The following is a 6,273-nucleotide window of genomic DNA, read 5'->3' as shown; positions in this document are numbered from 1 at the left end:
CAGTTTTGGAAAATGGAGAGAACTTCTCAGTAGGAGAAAGACAACTGCTGTGTATGGCCCGAGCTCTACTGCGCAATTCAAAGGTTTGTCCTCAGATTATACTTATATCCAACTGTGGTAATGCACAATGCCACTTGTGTGTTACTAGCATGACAGCCTATTTTTAAATAAATAATGAAATCTAACCCTTTACACATGATTGTACTGTTCTATTACAGATTGTTCTGCTGGATGAGGCGACAGCATCCATTGATGCTGAGACAGATGCTCTCATCCAAAAAACAATCAAAGAAGCCTTCCTGGACTGCACTGTGTTGACCATTGCACACCGCATCAACACTGTCCTGACCTCTGACCGTATTCTGGTCATGGACCAAGGACAGGTAGAACATATATGGCTACACGCCCTTTTACAAACAACAGGGTTGTGTGTAACACTCTTTGTTGTGTTGAGTGTAGGTGGCAGAACTGGACAGGCCTGACGTGTTACAGCAAAGGCCAGACTCCATCTTCTCTTCTCTGGTGGAGGCTGCCAACACTTCAAGCTGCTGAGGACGGCCAACACACACACACTTTGTGCGATTTTTGAAATATTGCCTTCGCTGTTGCTTATTGTAATCATTATTTGGTGTAATCCTTCGTTCGTCCAGGAGTGTTCCATTGTAGAAAAATATTCAGTTATTGTCATCTGGATATAGTTTTTTATCAATGTCATTCTCAAACTGTGGATCAAGTCTGGGAACTGTAGGAATATTTATCCTACTCTGAGTAGGCCCTGCCCACCAGGCGGGCCCCCCTGATAAAGGGTGTTTACAGTTTCACTTGAGACTGCTCTTCTTTGTGTCCGAACAGCCCTGTAATGGACTATCAAACAGATTCACGGCTGTGCCATGGGCTTTCCTGTCTCTCCCAGAGTGGCTAACTTGTACATGGAGCAGAAGAAGGCACTGGCCTCCTTTTCCGACATTGCTCCAAGTCTTTGTTCCCGCTATGTGGATGACACATTTGTGACAGTCAAGAAACAAGAGCTGGAAGCCTTCTCTGAGCACATCAATGCGGTGAACCCACACATTAACCCACACATGTTATCTGTCCTTTTCCTCTGTATCTACCTGCGTTGCAACAATGAAATTTTCCCATGTGTGGACAATAAAGGAATATCTTATCTTATCTCAACTGCGGCTGGCTGCTGGGTTACGACGCTCTCTACTTTTCCAAGCCCTATTTATTGTATTTTTGTACATATTTGTATATACATCCACTTGCCGGATGTGTACACATCGACACGCGTTGATTCGAACTTTATTCGGCTGGATTATTGTGTTTTTCTTTTGTCGCGGCGATGTGTGCTGGACTGGCGCCCCTCCCCGGCGGACGTACACAAAGGAACAGCTGATTTACCAGCGCGGCGCCGGAGCGGACGCGGTCTCTTCTGGAGAAAAACACTCCATCCTGGGGGAGATCTTGAGAAAGACACGGAGGGGCCGGCGAGCTGGTGCTAAGCTCCGGGAAAAGAAGCGCCGTTTCAGACCTGCGCTCCCAAAGGTCGTGAGGTCCCTTCAAAATAAAACAGCGGAGCTGGCGACACTCTCACGGTACGAAAGGGAGTACAGGGACTGTAGCATCATTTTGCTCACAGAGACCTGGCTAACCCCAGAAATGCCGGACCATATTGTAGCTCTGGACCATTTTCACCTCCTGTGCGCAGACCGGACGAGGGAGAGAGGAAAGAAAAGAGGTGGAGGCCTTGCGGTGTTTGTTCATGAGAAGTGGTGTAGATCCAGCCACATCAGTCAAAGAACAATTGTGTAACAGAGAAATTGAACTGTTAGCCGTTAGCATTAGGCCATATTATCTGCCCCGGGAGTTCTCACACATTAGCATTGTCTGCTAATGCTGACAATGCCTGTGAAGCATTGTTCTCCACCACAAGCAGACTGCAAAACAAGCACCCGCAGGCTCTCTTCCTCATCTCCGGTGACTTTAACCATGCTTCTCCCTCTTCTGTTCTACCAACATACACCCAGTATGTTACCTGTCCCACCAGAGACAATAAAACACTGGATTTCTTCTTTGCCAACACCAAGGAGGCTTATTCCTCCTTCCCCCCTCCCTCCCCTGGGCGGCTCGGACCACAACCTTGTACATCTGAGGCCTGTGTATGAACCCATCGTGCGCAGGCAGCCTGTGGTGTCCCGTGTGGGGAGGAGGTGGTCTGCTGAGAGCGAGGAGGCTCTGAGGGACTGCTTCAGCACCACTGTCTGGACTGAGCTTTGTGACCCACATGGGGAGGACATAAACGCCACCACAGAGTGCATCACGGACTACATCAACTTCTGTTTTGAGAACACTGTTCCCAACCGGACGGTGCGGTGTTTTACAACGTCCCTCTTCACACCTCTGCTCCAGCCCATCAGCTCCCCACTTCAACTGCTGACACTCCTGCCAACCACTGACTGTCAAAAGCACAGGTGAGGAGAGAGCTGAAGAGGATTAAAGTGAGGAAGGCAGCAGGACCTGACGGCATCAGCCCCAGGCTCCTTAAGTCCTGCGCAGATGAACTGTGTGGAGTTATGGAGCATGTCTTCAACATGAGCCTGAAGCTGAAGGTGGTACCACAGGTCTGGAAGACCTCCTGTGTGGTACCTGTGCCCAAGACACCGCGCGCCAAAGACCTCAACAGCTTCAGGCCGGTGGCTCTCACGTCCCACCTGATGAAGACACTGGAGCGGCTGGTCCTGGCCCACCTCCGCTCCACTGTGAGCCCAGCCATGGACCCGTTGCAGTTCGCATACCGGTCTGGCATCGGAGTGGAGGACGCCGTCATTTCCCTGCTGCACCGCTCTCTCTCTCACCTGAAGAAACCTGGCAGCTCAGTGAGGATCCTGTTCTTCGATCTCTCCAGCGCCTTCAACACCATCCAGCCGCTGCTTCTGAGAGACAAGCTGGAGACGGCTGGTGTGGAGTACAACCTGGCAGAGTGGATCCTGGACTACCTCACAGATCGACCCGAGTTTGTGAGAGCCCGGGACTGTGTGTCTGACACTCGAACCTGCAGTGTGGGGGCGCCCCAGGGCACTGTCCTCGCGCCCTTTCTCTTCACACTCTACACTGCAGACTTAAGACATGACACGGACAGCTGTGTCCTGCAGAAGTTCTCTGACGACTCTGCCACCATCGGACTCATTACGGACGACGATGATGCGGAGTACAGAGGACTGGCGCAGGACTTTGTGGACTGGTGTCAGCGGAACCACCTCCTCATCAATGCGGGGAAGACCAAGGAGATGGTGGTGGACTTCCGCAGACGCCACCCCACTGCCCCCTCGCCAGTGAACATCCAGGGAAGGGACATTGAGAGAGTGGACTCATACAAGTACCTGGGTGTTCATCTGAACCACAAACTGGACTGGACTCATAACACAGACGCACTGTACAGGAAGAGCCAGAGTCGGCTCTTCCTCCTGAGGAGACTCAGGTCTTTTGGAGTGACAGGGCCACTCCTGAAGACCTTCTATGACTCTGTGGTGGCATCAGCCCTCCTGTACGGTGTGGCCTGCTGGAGCAGCAGCATCACAGAGAGGGAGAGGAAGAAGCTGGACAAAGTCATCAAGAAATCCAGCTCCGTCCTGGGCTGTGCTCTGGACTCGGTGCAGGAGGTGGGGGACAGAAGGGTCCTGGCTAAAATCACATCTATGCTGGACCATGAGTCTCAGGACACTCTGTCCGCTCTGGAGAGCAGCTTCAGTGAGAAACTGATCCACCCTCGCTGTGTGAGAGGTTTCGCAGGTCTTTTCTTCCTGCTGCTGTCAGACTGTATAACAAACACTGCTAGCCCTGTGCAATTACTGTCATACTCGCACGCAATTAATGTCATTCATGGGCATACAACTGATGTAAATAAAGAGTGTTTACTTTACCATTATTATTAGTATTATTTGTCTTATGCCAGCTACTTTTATTATTATTGTCAAGTCAAATAGCCCAGCCCTACTTCTAATGTCACTCCTTTTACTATTCTTTCCCACTCTGTGTTATCTTGGTTAATTTCTGGTCCAAGTAGGCTATCTCCAATCTAGCCAGCAGATGGGGCCCTAGGCAGGTTAAGCTGCAGGACTAATTGGGCTCAGGTATAAGATAAGATAAGATATTCCTTTATTGTCCCACATGGGGAAATTTCATTGATGCAACGCTGGTAGATACAGAGGTAGATACAGAAGAAAAGAACAGATGACTTATAGGAAGTTTGAAAAACAGTCTCAGTAGAAGATCTCTTATAAACAATACATACAGGTGTGCAGGGCACAGACCAAACAAATGAATGAACAGGAGAGAACAAAGATGCACTGGTGAGTTGATTTGCTTGGTAAAAATAGATTTATTTCAATTTAAACCTGCTCAAAGGTATTTAATTTGGTTGGAGCAGTTACATTTTCTAACTGTAGAAGCAAAGTCGAGATAATTTTGGCCTCATCTTAGGTTTAGCAACTTTTAAACTGAATAATTGTTTGCATTGAACATTTTCATTTATATTTAAGATGGGGCGTTTTATATAATGGAATATTTGATTTAATGTTTAAGGTTGGGGAATTGTATTTAACCTAAAAGCCATTTGGATCATTTAGACTGGGTTATAAAACTACTTAAAACAATGTATTTATTTATTCATTAAAAACTGAATTAGTTTATGGTTTAAAACACATTAAAAGTCAGCATTGATATTAGTGGATAAATTCAGAATGTCTGTATGGAATGATTAAAGTATTAAAATACTATATTATTTCTCTGTATAAAATGTTTGAAAGATAACAGAAATTAAGTGTTTTTGTTCAAACCCGATTTTTGCATTTGTTTAAGGTTTTTGACCTGCTTCTGCTTCCGCTTCTGCTGTTACTGCTGCTGCTTCTGCTGTAACGGAATAAATGTTTGAAGCTGAGTTAAGACTTACGTCTTTTTCCTGGGTCTTTCAAGTTGGACCAGCATTCATCCAGTATAAACTTGACAATTATTATATTTTATTTATAAGGTATGAGAGGACCTGTTTACAGGGTTTTGTTAAGAGTTTTTGTTTATAAGAGTTCTTTTAAGAGTGTTTTTTAAACTTCCTATAAGTTATCTACTGCGTTGTAACACCGAAATTTCCCCATGTGTGGACATTAGGCATATCTTATCTTATCTTATTAGGTTTACAAGAGAAGGTGCTAAGGAGAACCGCTTGGCCTTGCTTGATTGTTCCACTGTTCCATAACTATAAACCTAAAGCTATGAAGAATATGTGTAGTTCTAAAACTACTTATTGCAGAAGCGATGCAATTTCAACGTGATTGTGCTTGATTATTTATTTATTTATTTATTGACCTTTATTTAACCAGGTAAGTACCCACTGAGATCGAGACCTGTTTCAAAGGTGACCTGGGGCAAAGGGAACGACTTGTCAGCACACAAATCATAAAGAACGTTTACACAAATAATAGATGTTCTGCTGAAGCTAAGTATAAGATGGTTTGCTTTTTAGTGAACATTTATTACAAGAAAAAAAACAATATGATAAAAAATAATAAAGCGTTTTAAGTATAGCACAAGTATCTTAAAAGAACCTGCAACCTAATTCATTCTTTAACTAACTAAATGTAGACAAACTTTACATGATATAGAAGAAACCAAAAATGCACGCATTACAATGCACACACATTAGGAATACATTTCTTGTATTTTCAATCATGTTTTTTACCACTTTGTCCTGTTCTTCATATTGTAACAAATAAAATACATCCTTCCTTATAAGCCATTACACATTTAAACATGATCCATTTTGATGAATCCAACTTACAAACTGCTGGTCTCAAAAAGAACTGTGCGATAGAAGAGAAAACTGTAAATAATATCACAGATTCATGGCAGATTCACATGATTACGTCAGATCCGGTGTTCTTGGTTCTACAGCTGTTCTTCCCTGTTCTGCCGCTAGATGGCACTGTGTTATTACCTTTCATTTACGGCCGAGCCCAAATAGTTATTTCATAATATCTGGCCTTATTTGTGCTTATGTTTCAAAGTGAGAGTTCTCGTGTGTTGAATTCGCTCACCTATTTCAGAACAAAGTCGCTGAAGATGATTGTTCAGGCTGAGCAGTGTTGTAACCATGGTTGTGACACAGTAACATAGACGGAGCTCGTGACGGCGAAACGCGTGCGATGTTTGCCAGTGCGCACACGGTTCTGCGCAGGTCCAGGGGCGGGGCGAACCATGGGGCAGACGCGCGTCCATTTACTC

The sequence above is a fragment of the Eucyclogobius newberryi genome, unplaced genomic scaffold (assembly GCF_026437365.1).
Source record: "Eucyclogobius newberryi isolate DKJ021-1_F unplaced genomic scaffold, fEucNew1.0.hap1 SCAF_5, whole genome shotgun sequence".
In the NCBI taxonomy this organism is placed as follows: domain Eukaryota; kingdom Metazoa; phylum Chordata; class Actinopteri; order Gobiiformes; family Gobiidae; genus Eucyclogobius; species Eucyclogobius newberryi.
The sequence above is the reverse complement of the archived record's forward strand: the minus strand, read 5'-3'. Positions refer to the sequence as shown.